The following is a 23,060-nucleotide window of genomic DNA, read 5'->3' on the forward strand; positions in this document are numbered from 1 at the left end:
AAGCTACGGGGACCCGCATGAGCGGCGGGACTGCCCCTATCGCAACGTGGACTGCAGGAACTGCGGGAAAATGGGCCACATTGTGCGGGCTTGCCGGGCCAAGGCTGCCCGCAGATGCCAGTCCACCAACCAAGACTCGACCAAGAACTACTCGACCGCCTCGACCAGCCTGCAGATAATGAACTTGCCCAACAATACCCCCGACAAGGTCAAGGTATTGATCAAGATCGAGGACAGCCCATGCCTGATGGAACTGGACTTGGGATCCTCCATCTCCATAATTTCAGAGGAGTCCCTCAGAAAACTGTGCCCACGTGGCCGGCCGAGGCTGCGACCAGCTAGTTTCATACTTTGGGACTTCCAAAAGAACCCCGTACAGATCCTGGGATGGGCCATGGTGAAGGTGGAGTTTAAGAGCTTTAGGGGGAAACTGGATATACTTATGGTCAAACGCCAGCTCACCACACTGCTGGGCCTGGCCTGGTTTCGACCATTGGGAATTCAGATTGTGAGGGTGCAGCAGCTGGGGACTCAGGGATTCGAGCATGTGTGCCGGGAATTTCTAGAGGTGTTTGATGGGGCCCTTGGGTGCTACAAGGGTCCTCCCATATCCTTACCCCTCAACCCCCACGTGAGGCCGATACGGCTAAAGGCCAGGCGGGTTCCGTTCACTCTGAAGCCCAAAATCGAAGCAGAGCTGGACCGCCTCACAGCCCAGGGTGTGCTAGAACCGGTTTCCTACACCACATGGGAAACCCCGATAGTTACCCCGGTAAAGCCTAATGGGGATGTGCGCATATGCGCCAATTACAAGTGCACCATAAACAAGGCACTACAAGATAACCCCTACCCCATCCCCGTGGTCAGTCACGTTTTGGCAGCACTTGCAGGGTCAAAGATTTTTGGGAAGCTGGATTTGGCCCAGGCATACCAGCAGCTCCCAGTGGACGCCGAGACGGCGGAGGCCCAGACCATAGTGACCCACAGGGGAGCTTTTAGGGTGCGGCGGTTGCATTTGGGGTGAGTGTGGCTCCGGGGGTCTTTCAGAGCCTGATGGATTCTCTCCTCAAAGGGATCCCCGGGGTGCAACCATTTTTCGATGACGTTCTGATCGCCACACCAGACGAGGAGGAGTTGAGCAACTATCTGTGAGAAGTACTCCACAGATTCCAGGCGGCCGGACTGAAAGTCAAGTGTTCCCTCGGGGTGCCGAGGGTGGAGTTCTTGGGGTTTGCGGTAGACGCTGCAGAGATCCACCTGACGGCTGACAAAACTAAGGCCATAGTGGATGCCCCGGCCCCCACTTGCAAGGCGGAGCTACGAAGTTTCTTGGGGTTATTAAATTTTTATCATTCATTTTTGACCCACAAAGCGGCCATAGCAGAACCCCTCCACAGGCTCTTAGATAAAAACGCCCCGTGGGTCTGGGGAAAGAAGCAGGCAGCCGCTTTTCAGGCGGTCAAGGAGCTCCTCGTATCCAATAACATGCTCCACCATTTTGATGAAGCCCTGCCGGTGATCTTAGCATGTGATGCGTCGCCGTACGGGGTGGGTGCCGTCCTGGGCTATGTGTGCTAGCACGCAGTTATGTGTGCTGGCCGGGGATGGATGAAGAGATCGAAGGGTGGGTTCGAAGGTGCCAAGCCTGCCAGGAGTCCCGGCCCGAAGCGCCCAGTGCCCCGGTCCACCACTGGGAAGCCAATAGGAGGTCATGGTCTAGATTACGTATCGACTTTGCGGGGCCATTTCAGGGCCAAACATCCTTCATTCTGGTGGATGCTTACACCAGGTGGTTGGAAGTTATCCCTGTCGCCTCCACCTCAACGGCGGCAGCGGTCCGAGCATTGTGCAGGATCCTTTGCGCACATAGGATTCCTGATACTATCGTCTCGGATAATGGGACCGCGTTCACCTCCCAGGAATTCCGGGAGTTCTTGCAGAGATACCTAATAAAACATATACAGTCTGCCCCCTTCTATCCGACCACCAACGGCCAAGCAGAGCGGATGGTAAGCACCACAAAAGAGGCCCTGGGACGCATAGTACAGGGAGACTGGGACCAGTGCCTTGCCGCCTTCTTATTTGACAATAGAATCACCCCCAACCCAGTCACAGGGGTGAGCCCAGCCGAGTTGTTAATGGGAAGGAAGCTGATCACAAGGTTAGACCGGTTGCACCCTGACCGGGCCACCGACCTCCGCAGTTCTCCCGAGATCAGGGAAGCGGCTAGGGGATTCTTTCTGGGGTATCCGGTGTATGAAAGGAACTACACAAGTGGCCCCGATTGGGTAGCGGGTCGGGTGCTGCGCGTGACTGGATCCCACCACTACGATGTCTCAACGGAGGGGGGCCAAATCCTGCGGAGGTATATAGATCAGATGCGCCACCGCACCTTGCTGGAAGCGCCGGCTGTAGTACGGAACGAGGATGAACCAACAGCAGCACCCTCACTGAGGGCTACCCCACCTCTGCCGACCGCTCCAACCGATCGGGTGGAAGAGCAGCACCAGGGCGGGGGGGACCCTCCAGGAGTAGGGGCACCAGAAGGGCAACAGATGGCGGACAGCCATAGGCCGGCGCTACCCCCACGTGGGGAAACTGCCACCCGTCCGCCACAGCAGCTGCAGCCCCGACAGCCCCGGTGACCGCTCCTACTCCACAAGTAACTCCAAGGAGGTCGACCAGGAAATGCAAGGCCCCCGCTTACTTGCAAGACTATGCGTTCTTAAGTAGGGGGGGAGTGTTATGTCTTGAAACATAAGCTAATGTACCGCATGGTGACCACTACAGAGGCAACCCAGGGAAACCCACGGGTCCCCAGATGTAGCTCACTAGACGCCCCGCCCATCAAGATCTGTGGCGGGAAGTTTGACTGGTCAGGATTGGATTGGCCAGACTGGGGGGCAGTTCCGGGGAATGTATATAAGTGCGACCCGGCCCGCGTGTTTCCTCTCTTGTAATGTACCACCGAATAAAGCATGTTGCCTTCAAACCATCTCGTCACCTAGTACATTACAATAGAGCAGGCCTCTTGTGTTGTATTACCAACCTTAGGATTCCTGCATCTTTGTACCTATTAGTCAATATTCATTTGGTCCTTCACTTACCCTGGAAAACCAGTCTTGAAGAAGCCTCATATGTCATTACTAGACCTCTGGAAACCACAGTTCTACATAGCTTTTTTGAGATAACTCTGAGTTGGAGATGAGGCTTCAGCAAAGTCTAGTAGACTGCAAGGCTTTGCAGGCTGAACAAGGCAGGTCAAAAGGCCTCCTGACATACTTTAGGACTGCTTGTGCCCTGGGCTTTATTCCAGAGAGTGCTATAAGTAACATAAGTCCCTTATTATGTGAGCCTCCATTAAGCCTCCATTAACCCTCCTCCCCCATATACCATAGCTTAGCTAGCACCTTCAACAGATTTTACCACAACATCCTGTTTGTCATAGATTTATAATGACCCTTCACCGCCACCACCAACAGGAACCTGGCAAACATAAATGCAATGTGTCTTTTCACCCAAAATTATAACCGTTATATTTAGGCTATTTGCCCTGATTATTATTATTTTTAATCTATTGATTGAAAATGCAGACAAAGCTAGTTTTAAACAGTTCAAGACTGTAATTCCCAGATGGCTACATGTTTGAGACCTACTTCTAAGGCAAAATGACACAGAGCAGAAATGCAGTGTGATGGTGCAAGAAACCACTAAGTAACTCAAAGGTATCAGCATCTGAAGAGGAAAGGCATTCAAGCCTTGTCACTCTTCTGCAAAAAAGAGGACTTGACAAATTGCTGATCTATCATCATCCTGTCAGAAACTAAAAGGAATCAACTAAGCCTTGGAAAGCAATTCATTGTGATGTTTGGATTTCAGGCTAGCAAGCAGGAAAACAATTTGTTTATCAGCAAGATATTACCCAGTAGAAAAAGCTGAGAAAAGAAGTAACACATATTGAAGAATCTAAGCAAATAAGGTCTAGTAAAGTTTTATCAGTGAACAGTGTAGATACTTAGCTTTTTAAAAAGCTTCTAAGAGCTGAGTGAATCTGTTTTTATGAAACTGTGCTATATATTAGATAACTTTTTGTAAGCCGCCCTGAGCCTGCCTCGGTGGGGAGGGCGGGGTATAAATAAAAAAATTATTTTTTTAATTTTATTTTTTCAGACACATCCAAATAGACAGCCATGTTGGTCTGAAGTAGTAGAACAAAATAGGACTCAATTGCATCTTTAAGACCAACTTAGTTTTATTCAGAACGTAAGCTTTGTCTGAAGAAGTGTGCATGCACACAAAAGCTTACGTTCTGAATAAAACTGAGTTGGTCTTAAAGGTGCAATCGATTCCTATTTTTTTCAGACACAGACACAGTGTATTCCAGGACCATGAAACCTTCTCCACAATAAATTTGCTAAGTAACCTCTGTCACAGGAAGCAATAGTCCTGCTACTTTACTTCTGGATTCAGCTCCATTTCTCCCCATCCCACAAGATTTTCTTTTGTATGTCTTTTTGTATTTTCTTTTGTATGTCCTTGCGAACATGTTTATTTCCCCCTCTGCCATTTGTGTAATTACTAATTGGTTTTGTTATTGTTTTTGGAGAGCAGTTTTCCATTTTCTGCATTTTGCTACAATATTTCACAAGTTTTGTGCTACATAAAAATTGTTGGTGGAACTCTTATACAGTTTGTTGAACTTCACTGGCTGATCAGGGCTGGTGCTAGGGGTTCTGCTGTTCCAGGCAAGAAACCCCACCCAGTCCCTGCCCCCACACAGTGCACTTTTCCTCCCCCCATGCAGGGGGGCTGGAGGCAGCAAGAACAAGGTCGAGCACAGCAGTAGGGCTGGCACACATGTCACTGCCTTGCTGTGCTGCCACTTTCACTTGCCCGGATCTTTGCACAGACGTGGGCAGGCAAAAACAGTGGGGCGCTATCTGCACCACTAGGAGCCTTCCTTCCCTTGCAGGGAAGGAAGGCTCAGAGCAGAGCACACATTGGGGAAAGGCCAGTGCATCAGGGGGAGGGAGCATAGACCTGGTGGCACACTAGTTGGCTGTCTACCTCTTCTACTCCTACACACTGGCCCTGGGCTGATTGGTTGACTTTTTTTTCACTAGCATTTTTGTGCTTCAGCAGTTATAATCAAAATGCTGGTGCTTGTCATTGGCAGGACCGGCTCGCCCACTAGGAAAACTAAGCAGTTGCCTAGGACACTGGGAGAGAGGGGGTGCCAAATTGGGCTCCCCCTGCCCATGACAAATGCCTAGTTTGCCTGCCTGCCTCTCTCCCCTCCACCACCACCACCACCACAGCACCTTTCCTTTCCTTCCCTCCCTTTCTTCCCGCCCCCGATCACCAAGGCACCTTCCCTTTCCTCCCTTTCCGCCCACCCCCCATGATTGCCGCCGCACCTTTCCTTCCCTTCCCTTCCTTTCCTCCCTTTCTGCTCAACCCCCCCCCCCCCCAATCAGCGATGCTCGGCCCGACAGGCTTCAACACAGCCAGCATCTTATCCGCGCATCTGCTGCCTACTCGCGAGTAGCCCCATGCCTACTTGTGAGTAGGTGGCAGATGAAGGGCTACTCACAGGTAGGCAGCAGGTACGGGGCTACTCATGAGTAGGCGGCAAGCCCAGTGAGTCGGGGCAGGAGTGGAGCTGTGTTGCCTAGGGTGCCTAAAGGGCTAAGGCCAGCCCTGGTCACTGGTATTGATCACGTTGCGTTCTGTTGGCCCTCACATCATTGTCTTAGCTTCTCTCACAACATGCCACTGTCCTATGAGGTTTATCATCAACAGTGGCATGTTGTGAGAGAAGCTAAACATAACTTGTTCCTTCATGTCCTAGTTCTAAACAATGTGACAAGAAACATATTAACAGTCAAATTAACAGTAAATCTCGAATTTTAAGTTAACAATATTTCCATGACCCCCCCCCCAAAAAAAAATAATGTCAAAGGAAAATTACTTGGTTACTGGAAAGACCAATACAAATTGGATTGGATTCAACCAGCTTTTTCTGTCAATCTCAGCCACTCCTTCTTTCCAAAGCCTCCATTCAAGATGACTCTTGTATCTTTCTATCCCAGGATTCCCTGCCTATCTTCTTTTTGGCAGTCACTGGAGGCCCTTTTTTCCTTTTTCAACAGCAGAAAAGCTGGCTGGAATCCACACCTTAATCTTTTCTTAAGATGATCACAGGTACATTTATTAAGTTCAACCTGCGCTTCTGTTCCACAATTCATTACTTTTATTAAAATCTCCTGGTGGTGTAGGAGACTATGCAGCCTCAGTTTCTCCCACAGCTTCTCTTGGAGAGGGGCCATGGCCCAGTGATAGAGAAGCTACTTGGCATGCAGAAGATCCCAGGTTCATCCCTTAGTATTTCCAGCTGAAAGAAGGTGATGTGAAAACCAGTTGCCAGAGATTCTGGACAGCCACTGCCAGACTGAGAAGACAATATTGACCTTGATGCTCTAATAGTCTGATTCAATATCAGGCAGCTTCGTGAATTTTTACATATTCCCTCCACAGTCCTGTTTTCCATTTTCACCCCTATCGTTGTGGCAAGCAGAACTCCTAGCAGGCTACATACAGGGTGGAGGAACTGCAGACTGCAGAACTACTAAAGAACCAGGTGGGAGATGCCACAGCTATTCCATCTTTAGGGTTGTCAGCCTCCTGGAGATCTCACACTATTACAGTTTTTTTCCAGATCACCAAGATCAGTTGCCCCAGAGAAAATGGTTGCTTTAGAGGGTGGACTCTGGTATTATGCCCTGTTGAGGTCTCTCCCCTCCCCAAACCCTGCCTCTACAGGCTCCACCTGCAAAATCTCCAGATATCTCCCATTCCATGAGGAATTTTTCAGGTTGTGTCTGTTAGGCTCAGTGATTGTTTCCTCACAACTTTAAGCCATAGTTCCACCTAGATGGGATATTACCACAAGGTGCATGGATGGAATCTGGTGGTGACCTGGAACCTGGTCATGCAGTGTAGTCTGCACACAGCTGCTTCATCATTGGCTTGGTATGAATAGGTTCAAACTCCTTCTACCTGGCTTAAAAAGCTTATATAAACTAGTCTAATACTCTCTTGGCTAAAACTGCTGCAGTTGAGGGGGGAAAGTAAAGTATTAGACTCTTAGGTCTTATGTGAACTACCTCTGTGGCCTTAAGCAATTGATATTCATAGCCTAATCTTTAGAACACACAACCACAGCGTGATGCACATTTTTCACATACTTAATATACAACCTTTTTCTCTACTTTTCTATATCAGAATCTATTTAGAGAGTTATTTCTCCATGTCAGTGATTTTATCTGTGTACATAAGACTGTACCTGATGCATCATCTGATTGGGTAATTTGAGGATAACTGAAAATATTAAAAGAGGTGCCTTCTATTCTCTATGATGAATGTTAATTATGTATGAATGTAGACGAAAGGAAATGAAAAACAATGAGCAGCACAGAAGTATGACATGGTTATAAAAACTCTAAGAAGAAAGTTGCTATGGAAACACCCCATGATAGCTGTTTCTTTTTGGTAATTTTTGTTTTGCAATCATTTTATTTAGCTGTTGCTAGGTTTTTTATGCTTTAATAAATTAATCCTTCCAAAACCTTTCACAAGTTTAATTTTCATTTCATTTTAATCCAAGACAGTGCATTAAGAATTTTGTGTGCTCATGGTCTAAATAATTCTTTCCCTAAGGGCAATTGCACAGTAAACACCAACAGCCAGTTGAAAAAACCAGAGGAGAAATAGAAAACACAAAAAGGAAATCATACCAAAAAGTCCTTGTGGCATATATAGAGATTGTTTCAGATCTGGAAAACTGTATAAAATTAAAATATGTCTTTATTTAAATGGTCACTGCAAACTAAGTCAACTTTAGATAATAAACCTTAGTTGTATATGGGCATCAAGCAATGTATCAGTCATAAAATTAATGACAGGACTGACAAAATTTATAATAGCACAATAGCAATCGCAAAATTCCTTTCAAGTACATCAGAATTCCTTCATGATAGGGGGAAAGATTATTTTCTTCAGCAACGGGAACAGTACTGAAAGGCCAACCATGAGATATTTGTATTCAGCTAATAGTTTGCAGCAATATGGAAAACACAAAACAAGATAAATGGTCATATAAAAGGAAAACTGCCTTGTTTCTATAAGTAACACAGAAGTAGGTTTTTAAAAAAGAAAGGATTCAGCAGCAGAATTCAAAGTCAGACTGTAGGTAAAAAGGACTGGAGAATGAAAAAATGGTAGCATATAAATGTAGATGTACTACAAATTATCTTCAGTGGAAGTATCCATTCAATCTGAAGAAAAGGATCAACACCAGCAGAAACAAATTATTTTTAAAATGCTAGGAGAAGAATTAAGGTTCCCCAAATACCTGCCATCAGGAAGAGGGGCTGCACAAGGGGGAGTCACTGGCCCTTCAGTGCTTTTGTGATCTTACAAGCAAATACATTTGCAACATCTCACAGCGACTTGCTTAATAACATCTGACATCACCATGAACCTGGGGGAGATTGTGGTAGATATTAGGCTCCCTGGAGGTAAGGAAATGCCTTGTTGGGGGGGGGGGGGGAAGAAAGTCTGTCCAGCCATTTAGTGTTTGAGAGATAAGCTTAGAAAAAGATAATGGAAGTTTGAAAGAAACCAAAGCTAAAATCTACTTCCTTCTATAGCCTAAAAAAGTAGGAAATGTGGACATTGTAAATCTGAATGCTTCATTACACATCATCTTCCCAACCACAGATGTTAGTCAGAATGTAGTTGAGTGTGTGGAGAAGAAATATGAGAGAGAATTCTGCAACATTGGACATGGGATGTAAAGCTACCCCTCTCCCTCAGTGGTACCTCACAGTGGCAGCTGACACCTTTAGAGATGGTAGGGTGGAGTGAAGCATGGTTAACAGTAGGTGAAGCTGAATAATTCTAGCTTTGTCCCCATCCTCCTCCCTTGCAACTCTGCAGGAAAAGACAATGATATTTACAAACCAGTTTAGATTCCCCCCCCCCCCCCAAATTCTTCCCCCCTTTCTCAGCACACTAGTCAAAAGAAGAAGGTTTGTGAGACAGAGAGCTACAGACCTCAACTATTTCCAGAATTAAATAACATTCAAGCTCAAGAGCTCATTTTCCAGGAACCCATACATAACAAAAAGAATTTTCCATGTTGCAAAAAAACACAAAGCAAGGGGCCCTTTGGCTACTTGAAAAAGTTGGTGTTCCCTCCCCATTGGGGAATTAACGGCACCACAACCAGCCTAAATCAGATGAAGTACTGCTCACTTCAGAAAAGACAAGACCTTTCCTTGTAAGACAAACATTTTTTCAGAATAAAAGGGTATGTAAAGTGCCTTTAATTTAATACTAATGTTGCGACCCAATTTGTATTTTATCAGAAAATAAGTCCTTCCATGTTCATTAGGATTCACTCTCAAGTAAGTACATACAGGTGTGACGGGCTGTCAAGGGTTAATGCCTAACAGAGTCTGAGAACTTTGAGTGACAGGCTATTCAATGGAATTCTGTTGAGAGAGTCAGTTAAAAAATGACAGTTAGGAACTGACAGTTGAAGAAGAGACAGTTAAAGCACTGGCTGTGAACTGGGAAAGAGACAAAAAGGAGTGAAAGGATGTTGGCCCCCTCCCAGCCGGACTGGAAACGCCAGTTACAGGCTGGGGGCCCTGTTTGCCCTCCTGGAAGGAGGGAAGGCTGGCATCGGCTCCTGGCCATTCGGGAAGATGAAAGGGGGCATGGCGTCGGGGCTATAAAGCCCCGGCCCCGCCCTGAACGACGCAGTTCGTTTGCGGCTCTCAGAGAGGAGAGCTGCATTTTGTCTGCAGCTGGGCAAGGGCCAGAGCGGGGGAGTGCTTGCGGGCGGCAGGCACGGCACAAGCGGGGCTGAGTTGGCTTCAGCTGAGGCAGTAGGTGCTGTGCAAGCGGCAGCGTGGCACGAGAGGCTTCAAGAGCATCGGTGGAGGGAGTGTCACGCTCTGGTCAGCCTGTACCCAGCCCGGGCAGCAAGGGTTGTTTGCAGGGAGTTGTATGGCCTGGGACAGGGGGCATTAGGGGAGGGAGTTGGGCCGGAGGGCCCCCCTTCCCATTTTGTTGCAGAGATAAGAGCAGTTGAGGGGGTGCTGGGCCTTCTTCCCCTTCTCCACCCCCCGGGATTATTTTTTACAGGAGGCTAAAGCAGGTGCAAGGGGAACCCCCCCCCCATTTTTTTGGTTGCTGTGCCCCTGTTTGGGAGGAGCCGGTCGGGGGTCCTAGGTCTCATCTGTGGGGGCAGTTTCTTTCTTAGGAAGTAAGATAGTTGGGGGCATGGCACCCAAGAAGGGCCAGGGCCCTTCCAAGGGGAAGCGGCCTGCAAAGAAGCGTGCTCAGCAACCCAGTTCCCCTGGGGCCTTGGGCGAGGAGGCCCAACTTAGGCAAGCCATTATTGGGCAACTGGATGCGCTGGAGCAGCAGAGGGGCGTGGCTGGGGCTCTTATATGGGAGGGGCGTCGACGGGCATCTGGGCAGTCTTCCAGGTTAACTTTTGAAAAAGAGGTTCTGGCTTGCCTTTCTGCTTTGCAGGGTGTGGCGGTTGGTGCGGACATGAGGCAGGAACTGGACCAGGAGGACGATGTGGATACAGAGGAGGTATCCAGCAGGGAGCTCGTCACCCACGGAGCAGTGGGGGAAGTAGTGCAGCCAGCCCCGGCTGTGGCAGTGTCTGTCTGCCCCTTGGGGGTAATGGGTAAGTCCCCATCACAACCCCAGTTGCCAAGCTGGCCTTGGGATCTTGTCCAGCCTCACACCTCCCATGGCTTAGCAGGTCCGGTAGTGGCACCGCCAGGGCAGTCCGGGCCTTTTGGGCAACAGGCGCAGGCCGGACCCTCCTGGGCTTGGGGTGCGTCCTGTGCAGCGCCTCAATACCATAGCTTTGTTGGATCTGTTTCACAGCCCTCTGCGAAAGGGGCAGCCACGATATCATCACAAGGCGCTGCCACTTCTCCGGCAATGCCGGGGGTACTACCATGGGGGTGACAGCACCAGTTGTCACAGCAAGCAGGGTGGCCGGGTTATCAGTGGGGTACCTGGCATTATCCTCCTAATCCTTATGGGTCTAACCCCTTCCATGTCCTTCCATATGGTGACACTGCATTGCCGTTGGGGGATCATTTGGCAGTTGCAACTTGGGATAAGATTTTGAGGGGCGAATACGTGGATGTGTTCAGCCTTCTCTTTAGAGAGCTCAAAAAGAAAGATGAGGAGTTCGACAATAAGGAGAAAGAGAAACTGAAACGGCGAAAGGTGGGTAGGACCTGGTTCAACTGGTTGCAGGGTTTCTTGATCTACTAGGGGGTAATAGCAAGGGCGCAGCCTTTATGGGCTGTGGCACTATTTCAATATTGAGACATAGTGCACTGTGCATATACAGTTTTCGTTGGTGCAGCGTGGTTGCAATATGATGAGGCCTTTAGGATGACGGTCGCAGTCAACCCGGGGCTCCCCTGGGATCAGATCAACCAACAGCTCTGGCTCCAGTTGATGTCCCCGGTGAAGCTCAATACAGGGGACAGGGCCGATAGCAGGCACCTGGTGCATAAACAACAGAGCAGAGAAGGTGCCCGCAGTGCGGAGGGCCAGTCGGTTCAACCCCGGCTGCTCTGCTGGGAATTTACATCTAAGGGCATGTGTTCCAGGAAGGCCTGCAAATTCAAACATGAGTGCCCACTGTGCGGGGGGTGTCACGCCTTTTCAGCCTGCAGTAAATCAAAAACAAAGGCTGGCCCCAAACGCCTCGGGGGGGGGGGGTAACCAGCAGCCGCCTGGAAAAGGGACCCAGTCCCATTCGTCTGAAGGTACTTAGGCGGCTGTTGGCTTATTACCCCCTGACGGCTGATAGGGACTATCTGATGGATGGTTTTTCTCATGGATTTAGGATTCCATATCAGGGACCTAGGGTTCCTTGTTTGGCCTCTAATCTTCATTCGGTGATAGGGATGAAACACGTGGTCAGAGCAAAAATAGCCAAAGAATGCTCGGAAGGGAGGGTCATTAGCCCCTTTGAGACCCCGCCAATACCCACGTTACAGGTATCCCCCTTAGGAGTGGTGCCTAAGAAAGTGCCGGGGAAATACCGTCTGATATATCATTTGTCTTACCCTAGGGGTGGATCAGTGAACGATTCCATTCCGGAAGTTTTGGTGCGCTGAGCAATGGCCCGCGCCGTGGTTGGACAGTGGGTTATGTCGGGACTTAACCTTTTGGGAGTTTTTTCCCATTGTGGTAGCTCTCTGGCTTTGGGGGGAACAGTTGGCAAACCATACAGTGCATTTCTGGTGTGATAACATGGCAATTGTACATGTTATCAACTCATTGTCATCAAAATCAGCTGTGGTGATGAACTTGGTGCGATCTTTTACATTGCGTTGCCTCTGGCTGAACATCCTATTTCTTGCATGGCACATTCCAGGAATTTGCAATGGGGTGGCGGATGCTCTATCTCGCCAACAGATGGAGCGTTTTCGCCAGCTTGCTCCGGAAGCGGACCTGTGACCAGCACGAATACCACTGGAACTTTGGCAGCTTGGGAGGTGGAAGTTGGTAGGGCAATTCAACTAGCTTTGGCACCCAGTACCCGAAAAGCCTATGCGAGGGCAGAGTTACAGTTTTGGGCTTTTAGGAGGGCGGCTGGGCTTCTGGACAGCTGGCCAGTCCCGGTTGCTCACATTATTCAGTTTTGCGTTTATCAGAAGGATACGGGGTTAGGGCTAAAATCTATCGGGTCAATTGGCTATGCTGGCCTTTGTTAGTAAAGCACAGGGCCTTTCTGAGGGCACTGGTGATTTCAGGGTTAGGAAGATGCTGGAGGGCTGGGCCAGAGAATGGGGGCTGAGTGCTGACGCCCAGCAACCAATATCCCCTTCGGTGCTGCAGGGGCTTCATAGGGTCTGGCCTGAGGTATGTTCCTCTTCTTTTGAGGCCTCTCTTTTTCACACAGCCTCTTTGGTCACTTTTTTCAGGGCACTGCAAATCAGTGAGCTGGTGGTGCAGTCAAAGGCAGATAATTCTGGCTGGGCTCTGGTGACGTTAAATTTGTTGGGGGGCAAGTTAAGCTGAAAGTCAGGTGGTCAAAAACTGACCAGCATCAGAAAGGGATGGTCATTGTGATCGGCCAATGTGCGACAGCCGAGCTATGCCCAGTCAAGGCCCTAGAGCAATATATATCGCTCAGGGATGAGGGTGATGGCCCTTTGTTTCATCATAAGGAGGGCCCCCCGTTTACAAAGTTTCAATTTTGGGAGGTAACAGGTAAGGCGCTGGCGGAGCTGGGTTTAGGGGGTGTCAAATTTGGAACCCATTCGTTCTGAATAGGAGCCGCGTCCATGGCGGCAGCAATGGGTTACACCCCCCTGCTATACAGCAGATGGGCCGGTGGCGGTCATTAGCTTATAGGTCATATGTGCGCTCGTTGGTTTTTAAATAAGGTTTTGGGAGGTATATTTGCAGTTTTTTGCCTGTTGGCATGTTTTTTTCCAGATGTGACCTTTTTTCTGTTTTTCAGGTGCTGTGGCTGTTAGTGCAAGGTGTCAAATCCTCATCTGTGGGCACAGTATGGTGTTCTGGGCAGCCCACCAGGCTCGCCAATTGGCACACAGCTGGGTCTCAGCGAGTGGGCGACAGTGGAGTGGCTTGGTCGCTATGGCCTGTGTTGGCCAGGTATCATGCTGCTGCTGTTCCATGGGAGGAGGGCGCCTCCTCTGGACATCCTGGTCATCCACCTGGGTGGTAATGACCTTGGCTTTATGATGGGGAAGGCCCTTTCCTTGCAAGCACAGGAGGATCTGCAAGCCATCAAGTGGAGATGGCCGGGGGTCCTTTTGGTACGGTCGGCAATTTTGCTACGTAGGGTCTGGCAGTCTGCCCTGTATCCTGGGGGAATTGAACACGCCAGACGCAAGGCCAATTGGGCCTTGCGAAAGGCCATGGAAGGGGGCTTGGGCATATTCCTTCCCCATCTGTCCATACGGGTCGAGAATGCCAACCTGCATAGGTTGGATGGGGTTCATTTATCTGAACTGGGAAACCGGGCCTGTTTGGATGAGCTATGGAGGGGGTTGCGGTTGGCTCTGGGCCGCCCGGTGGGCACATATGCCTAAGCAGAGGCTTGGCATTGGCAGTGGCAGGATGAGGTATTGGCTACAGTCTTTTAGGAGAGCACCTATGGCTCTGCACCAGTTGGTGCTGGTGGTCTATACAAACTGCAGATGGGCTTTACAGCTCAGTGCTGAGAGTGCAGATCACGACAAAGCCTCACTGGGGCAGATCCTTCCAGTGGGTTGGATGCTGGCCTAGATGGAGGTGGAGTTTGGGCCTGGCTGCTCAGCACCAGTCAGATTATATGCTGGGGGACTTGTGCTGGGGGTAGGGTGGCTTGCCCTCCCAGGACAAGGTGGGGTCCTGGGTTTGACCCCAGGGCTTGTCCTGTTAGGCGTAGACCTCTTTCCATTCTAGCTCATTCAAGTTATGTTTAATTAAGCGGCCCGGTTTTTATCCAACACTGTGTCAGACTCTTCATTCCGACTGGGGGGGGGGCAAGTCGCCCCCCTCCCAGCCGGACTGGCAACGCCAGTTACAGGCTGGGGGCTGTATTTGCCCTCCCGGAAGGAGGGAAGGCTGGCGTCGGCTCCCGGCCACACAGGAAGCTGAAAGGGGGAGTGGCGTCGAGGCCATAAAGCCCCGGCCCTACCCTGAACAATGCAGTTCATTTGCGTCTCTCGACCCACCCTATGCAGTACAGGATTTTACCGGTCGCCTTATTTGGGGCCAGGTAGGAATTTTTTCATTTTCACAGAATTGGCCTAAGTGAATTTGTTTTTTGTCTACCTTGTACTGCTTGTTAGTGTAGAATATGGGGGGAGGAGTTGTTGGTCGCTTGGCAGGATGAGGTATCAGCTAGTCTTTTAGGGGAGCACCTATGGCTCTGCACCAGTTGGTGCTGGTGGTCTGTACGAACTGCAGATGGGCTTAATGGCACAATGCTGGGAGTGCAGATCCTGACAAAGCCTCACCGGGGCATATCCTTCCAGTGGGTTGGATGCCAGCCTAGGTGGAAGTGGAGTTTGGGCCTGGCTGCTCAGCACCAGCCAGATGATATTGGGCTTGTGCTGGGGGCAGGGTGGCTCGCCCTCCCAGGACAAGGCGGGGTCCTGGGTTTGATCCCAGGGCTTGTCCTGTTAGGCCTAGACCTCTTGCCATTCTAGCCCGTTCAAGTTATGTTTAGTAAAGCGGCCCGGTTTTTATCCAACACTGTGTCAGCCTCTTCATTCCGATGGGGGGGGGGGGGCAACAGAGAGGATCCTCATTCAAGCCAAAAAAGGGAAATTGCTTCTTCTAGTTAAGATAAATAATCCCAGCCCAGTGAAAGGGGAGATAGCTCTTAAAAGATGAGTGATCCTTGGTCTGTGTATATAGAAGGATTTTAGGAACTTGGATGAATGTTTCTGTTTCTTAGACTTTAAGAGGCAATGGAACTCAGAAACGTATACCTGAGTGTAAGCAGGCCTCTCTCCTCAAAATTTTAAAAGTTCTGAATAGCAGAAACACATGTTGGCAACAAATTATCTGGAGTTAGTGTAATTACAAAGTTACCTCCATTTTATTATTGGTCCAGTTCATCCTACCCTTGATTCCACCTGACCTTTTTCTCCTCTATGGCTATGGTCAGATGACAGGCTAGGTGCAGTGTGGCTAAGCCTCTATTTTATCTGGTGTTATTTGTTCCAGAGAAATTTGCCCAAACATACTACCTTCAGCCCACCTCACTGTGTGCTCACTCTGTGGTTGACCAATCAGATTTTTGCTTCATGGTAACCACAGAGTGGGTATATGCATCTGCAGAAGCACATAGCAGAAGCACTGGATCCTTTTTGACAGCTTCACAAACCCTTCGCCAAGTACTGCGGCTGCTCTCAGCCTCTTTTGCAGTTCCTCTCTTTCTTGGAATAAATGGAGGGGAATGTAAGTATCATGCAGATTCACATGAGAGTAGCCCCAATAACTTCAGTACATTTGCTCTTGTGTCAGTCATGGGATGCTTTCACACAGCAACTCTGCAGTAGAAAAAATATTTGGGAGTCTAACTGGGGACTACTTCCCCAGGGTTTCCAACCCCAAGAAACAGGAGAGAGTTTTTTTTTTTTGGGGGGGGGACGGTGGCTCAGTGGTAGAGCATCTGCTTGGGAAGCAGAAGGTCCCAGGTTCAATCCCCGGCATCTCCAAAAAAGGGTCCAGGCAAACAGGTGTGAAAAACCTCAGCTTGAGACCCTGGAGAGCCGCTGCCAGTCTGAGAAGACAATACTGACTTTGATGGACCGAGGGTCTGATTCAGTATAAGGCAGCTTCATATGTCCATATGACCACCACCCCGAGGGCTCCTGATCTTGACAGAGTGGGTGTATAAACACACAAGCGGTAATTCAAAACACTGGGGTGGAGATTTGTTTATATGCATGTTGCTAGCTGGTTTTTTTAAAAAGGAAGTGGAAGTGAACAAGGAAGGGAAGGTTCAGACTTTCCAACTGGCTTGAGTTTGTAACAGGAGAGTTCAGACATGCAGAAATGTGGGAGAAAGCACTGAAATCTGTAAAGACTAGACTTTCCCTGATGTCAAATTACTCTGATTTCAAGACAGGTCAGAACTGGGTGTCAACAACCAGGGAATGGGAAGCAGATGTGCTGTCTCAGTTTTTCCAAGTGGATCAAGTGCAAGGAAAAGAGATTCCTGGCAAAAAGTGTAGTTTTGCCAAGTAACACTCAGATATTCTACTTATGAAAGCATAGGTGAAGGTTTATTGATACGTTACTCGTTCAAACTTTTCTCTACAGAGGTCTTGCCAGGAATGAAACTAACACCTACAAACAGTATTAAGTAATTTTGGAAAAATGTGCCGCCCCCCGAACTTCAAAGACATAATTCTCCATGCAGCAATTCACAGTGCACTCATTCCCTTATCTCCTGAGACATGGACATTCCCAGACTCTTTCTCCAGATGGTGTAAAGGAAGGAGGGGGAGGCCCCGCATTCCCAGGCAGCTACCAACTGCCTCAGTGTGAGAGAACAAATAGTCTTACACAAACCTTTCCAAGAACAGTGCATGTGATCCCATATTATATCACAAACCCAGACAGTGATAGTTATGTCGTATGTAAAACCACTCAGGAAGAAAATTAACACATGCACAGATGACATACTATGGATTCTGACACCTCCCTGGGAAAGAAGAACTGTGAGGTCTGTTCAGTGGACTTTTTTGGGGATTAAGGGAAAGTCATAAGGAGAGCTCCTTGCCCAATGACATGGGATGGGCCTGGCATAACAGTGTTAAAAAAAGTCCTCTATCTGGAGGGTTCTGCTTGTCTGCACTGCTGTTTTTTTAAAAAAAATAAACAAAAGAAGATATAGACTGATTGGCTTACACAACTGACAAGTAAGGAAAGAGGCAGAAGGAGTCTAGAAGAAGCTGTTGGTGTGTCACTGCCATATCCGCCCTAATGGAATGCACAAGTGAGAAGTCAAAAGGGCTCATAATTAGCACTCTGCCACTGATTTCAAAGGGCTTAGACTGGAGTAACTCTGGATAGAATTTTGTTGGAATCTTTATACTTAGTGGGAACACATATGATGTCTTGTGTCCCTTGAAGGAAAGGTGGGATAAAAATGGAACAAGCTGAGTGAGAAAATAAAACATGGCAGAGTAGTCTAGACCTTGCTCTCTGTATATGACTTGACACAGATACCAGATCCTTCTATTAATTGAGTAAGCATTCACTTGTCAACACTAAGGGTTCTTTGGTACAGACCCTCATGGTTTTGTTCTCAAATATCAATGTGGAAAGCACTCCTTGTAGGTAAAACATTTGGGAAACGTGCTACAGAACTACCCTGTGAATCTTGTAATGAGACTACAGTGTTTCTAAAGTGCTTTTTTCATTTCACTGATTTCCTAGAAGTATACTTTTTAAAAAGAATCCCACTACTTTCTACCTTACCTAGCTCTTCCCCCCCTATATCTATGGAAAACATGAAAAGATTAAAAGGGCTTCAGCCACTTTTTTTAAAGTCCATGTATCACATATTAGAAGGAAGATAACTAACAAAAACTATTTCAGATGTAATAGAAAACCTGAGGGGTGTGAAAAATGTGTAGCTTTCAAGCTGAAGAATTTATATGCCTATATGAAATTACCACTCATCCTCAAAAGACATGTAGAGTCAAAAACACTGAATACAATGCAGATTAATGCTCTTGTCATTATAAGAATTTATCTAATATAGAAGAATTCCCTTCAGTACCCAAAAGTAGAATTATATTGGGAAGGAACATCACATATTATATATTACTTTATTATTCAAAAGCTAAGGATTTTTCCCCCAAAGATTCCTTAATACATTCATTTTATGCTCAGTTGCCTCTATATCCAGTTTTGCTCTTTCTGGCACTTCTGCCAAAACCTAAAAAATATGAATATTAACACATCTGATGGAAGACTTCCTTTGCATCTCTCCTTGACATTTCAAGTACTTCAACTTGCCATGGGAATCAGCATCTCTATGGGAAGTTTCCCAACACCCAGCTGTATCTTATGATTTGAGCTGGGGCTGATTTTTTTCATGTGTCACAAGTATGCTATGCAGAGCTTCATAAAGAAATGAGCTTCATTGGCTGCATGTTTTCCCCCCATCCCTTTTTTCCTACCTCCATAATTAGCCCCTGTAAGTATTTTTATTTATGCTTCTCCCACTTCACAGCTCCACAGCTTCTAAGAACTGTACCTGAAGCAAAGTCCTTAGGCTTGGAGCCAGCTTAGGCTTTACCTCTCCTTCAGCAGCTTTGTCAGTCTACAGCAGTCCTTAGACAGGGGTTCCCTCCTTGGAGCTGTTTCCTGCTTGTTCCTCCTTGCAAGGACTATTTGTCCTGGCAAGTCCCAAGCATTCTGTCAATGGAAAGCTTGTCCCTTCCATTGCTGTTGTCTCCTCCCGCAGAGGTCCTGTAGCTTGCCCAAGCTTATAGGAGAGAAATATGTTCCTGCCCATAGTGTTCCAGCCCCATCACTGCCCTGGCCATGTTTAAATGTAGTCATGCCAGTACAGTACATGCACAGTGCCAATGCACAGACCCCATCCCTTCCCTCCGTTGTAACAAGTAATCCAGGTCAATGGTATTTGGTTGCTGTGGCAGGGCTCTAACTCATATGATACTGGAGGAGACAGACTGTAATGTCAATCTCAGTGCCAAAGATAACATGTAGACCAACATGTTTTGTTAACCGCACCTAGACTAATTCAAGTCAAGGTATTTCTTACAAACAAACAAACAAACAAACAAAAATCCCTTAAGTATTCCAGAAAGTGGGGGAGGAGAGAATGTTTAAGATAGCAGTACACACAAAAAGTCCAGAAAAGTTCCAAATGAAACCTGGCACACTGACAGAGTAATATAAGATGGATGAATTAAGGGAAAAGGGAGACAGACATTTATGGAATTTTTTTTTTTCCTGCTTAAAATACAATTGCAGTGCCAGACACTCAAAGTGCTACCGAGGCTTCCCACAGTTACTGACCCTTTAAAAAAGTTTCCTCTCTTTCATCTCTTCTTCCATTTAATTGCTTGCCATTTTCTCAAGGCCTGCTGCTTCTTTCCCTGAACTCATGAATAAAAGCTTGATCATCAGCCCTTGCTGAAGAAGTTCACAATTGTCAGGTCTAGTATGGAGGGAGCTTAAGAGCTGTTTTTATTTGCTTTTCAGTAAACCAGGTCACTGAATTTTTTTCTCTCCGCTTTAATTATTTTATCATAGAGTTATACCACTAATAATCAATAAAATAAATGAGAAGTGACTTTGGCTTGTTACAAAGTAAAACACAAGCCCCCTCTCCAGTAAGAGCTGATAACCAGATAACCAGTCATTTAATGAGTAGAGAACTGGGGGAAGAATAGGAAGAAATTAATTAGCCTGTAAACAACAGAACAAAAGAGAACTGCACTAAGAAGCAGGATCTTTGCTGAAGGGGATTTACTTAAAACAGGATTTTGCTTTATTAAGTGCTGTTGGAGCCCCCATTTCAAGATCCAGCTCTGCGGATTTTGTGAGGCCTCTCAGCTTCTGATCCCTGATGTCAGTGTAATGAGAAAATTTAAAAACTACATCTCCCAACAGCCTCTCCCTTTTGATATTTGTGTGTGTGCGCATATACATACTGCAACCCCAGAGCATGTAAGTGAGAGCTGGAGAGAAAGATCACATTCAGCAACTTGAAATGTAACCTCTACAATGGCTTGTGTGAGGTGACTGCAAGGAACATCCAGAAAAGAAAGGGCCTTTGCAATTCCACTGCTGAAGTGGCAACCACAAAAACCTGGTTAAAAATGTGAATTATTACTATTGAATTCTATAATTATGTGCCACTCTCTAGGTGGCTACAAGCTTCCTTTTTTACCTTTTCTCTTAAACTACTTATTGATTGTAAGCCACGTAGCAGTGTGATTAGTCAAACCCCATCAGAATTAGTATAGAGATTGCTCACACACTGGAGTGTTTCAGCTCTTGTCTCTGATTTCGGTTGCAAAGGCATGGTACTGATTTATATTATTACATTATAATCCCCAAGTAGGAGTTTTGTTCCCATCCATTAAGAAATGAGGACCAATTATCTCTCCTCCCAACCCTTTGGGTACAAAGATACTTGTGCAGCATTGTTATCCTTAATCTGATTTTAAAGGGAAGGAGAACCCACCCAAGAAATTGCTTTATTTCTTCCACAGACTATCAAAAGCTTCAGCCAAATAAAAACACACCTTGAAGCTATTTTAATTCATTTCATGCATGCTTGACAACACACAGATATCACTAATTATGCACACACTCAAATTGTGCTTGGTAATTGATATTTAAACTGTTTTGTGTCAATACAATTTGGACTGAACTAAATCGTTCAGTATTCAGTTTCCTAAATATAAGCATTAAAAGTCACATTGCTTTGTGCATAAATGAGAATATTTTCTGCAATGTTTTCCCTCCAGGTCTAGCTTTCAGCTAAAGGGTTTATTTTAAGAAGACAGAAGTTGACTGAACCAAACAATGATGTGGCTGCTGTCACTTTGCTCATTTTATTTTACCACAACATTGAGGGAAAAGTTTGGTTAAAAAAAAAGTTAAGGGAGATATTTTTTTAAAACTCACCATTTTTATAAAGATTATATATAATGTTACCACCCCCAGCACAAGTTATTTTTATTGATTTATGTAGTATTTGCAATAGTAAAGTGTCACAAGATCTCTGGAAGAAAGAGATGGTATTGTGATTGTGACTCCAGGCAAAATACAGCAAAAAACACTTTTGCAACAGGAAGCCTGGATTCTTACATACAAAACAGTGAAATTGTGAATAATTTGTTATTGATTCAGCTGTACAGCTGGAAATCACCAATAATTCATCTGACCCAACCTTCGCACTATGGTAGTATCTTATACTGTCTTGCCTAGTAGACTAGCTTATTATCTTCAAATGCTAAACCACCAGAACTAGAAAATCAGCTAGAGACGTTGCCAGAGTAGGCTCCTGGCTAGAATGTGAAATTAAAGGCATTAAATGTGTATTACTATGAATCACATTGGCAGCTCATCAAAGAGTTCACAGTTGTTTTTCTCATATTCTGCCCATGTGATTGTCCCTTGGGCAAGCTGACTATCATATGAACTGGGAAGACACAGACTCACTTTTCACGTAATTGATAGTAGTGCTTTCGCAATCATGAAAACAATAGCAAAAGACAATGTATTGTGTAAACAATTTATACAGAGAAAACCTCATTGGAAAATAATGACTGGACTGGCCTCTGCTGGGGAATTGCCATAGCCCAGGGGAATTACGGTATACTACATGAGGAGCAGCTGTCTTTCTCCTGCCAGAAAGCATATTGTGCAAGAATTCATCACAAAGAAAATGAGCCTCTCTAGAATTTTCATTTCACTTGTGCAAACTGCATGACATAGCTAGTAATTTCTCTGTATACTTTATAGTTGGTAATAATATAATAATAATAATATTTTATTTTTATCCCGCCCTCCCCACCGTAGCAGGCTCAGGGCGGCTCACAAAATATGGCATAAAAACAAGTTACAATAATAAAACATATCCAACAATATACAGTTCACGATATCACATTGGTAACGGCTTGTCCAATGACTTGAGCACTCCACACACTAGCCAGAGGGCCACATGCTGCAATAAGTGTAGTTGACTAATTTGTGTATGTATCATAGACTCATAGAGTTGGAAGGGTAATCTAGTCCAACCCCCTGCACAATGCAGGAAACTCACAAATACCTCCCCCTAAATTCACAGGAATTCATTGCTGTCAGATGGCCATCTAGTCTCTGTTTAAAAGCCTCCAAGAAAGGAGAGCCCACCACCTCCCAAGGAAGCCTGTTCTACTGAGGAATCGCTCTAACGAGTTACAGTGAATGTATGTACAGTCCGCTGCACTATTCTTTATACATTCTTATATTAATTCTTACAGTGCATGTACAGTTGAGCATGTTGATTTTTTTACCCTTACAACTGTCCAGGTTTCTTTTGTAAACTGAACAAGTGTTAACACTTCTTTTCTTTTTCTTTTTTTTAACAAACAGGTGCATGCATGTACATGCCAGTTGTACATGAAGTCACTGTACCATTGCACCCCAAACACAATTTCTTGTTAAGGCACTCCATGAAACCCCAACAGAAAGAGAACCACAGTATGGACCAAAATTGAGGCACCTAAACAGAACAATGATGCAACCTACTAAGTGAAAGCCAGAAAAGGAATAAATTATGTCAGCATACCTTATCATACAGAACTTCCAACTTCCACTTACTTTAGAAAAATATGATTGTTTGTCTGCCTTTCCTACATAGTTTTTTTTCTTCCAAATGAACATTCTCTGATTCAATTATAGCATAATGCCTCCAAAGAGCACAACGCATTGATCAA

General features: G+C 46.4%; 1 protein-coding gene across 1 annotated transcript in view; it reads right to left on the reverse strand.

Annotated features, from left to right (window-relative positions):
* LOC132566555 (delta-like protein D) overlaps positions 1-23,060 on the reverse strand; it is a 161,575-nt gene that overhangs the window by 138,266 nt on the left and 249 nt on the right. The window lies entirely within an intron of this gene.

The sequence above is a fragment of the Heteronotia binoei genome, chromosome 1, assembly GCF_032191835.1.
Source record: "Heteronotia binoei isolate CCM8104 ecotype False Entrance Well chromosome 1, APGP_CSIRO_Hbin_v1, whole genome shotgun sequence".
NCBI classification, from domain to species: Eukaryota; Metazoa; Chordata; class Lepidosauria; order Squamata; family Gekkonidae; genus Heteronotia; species Heteronotia binoei.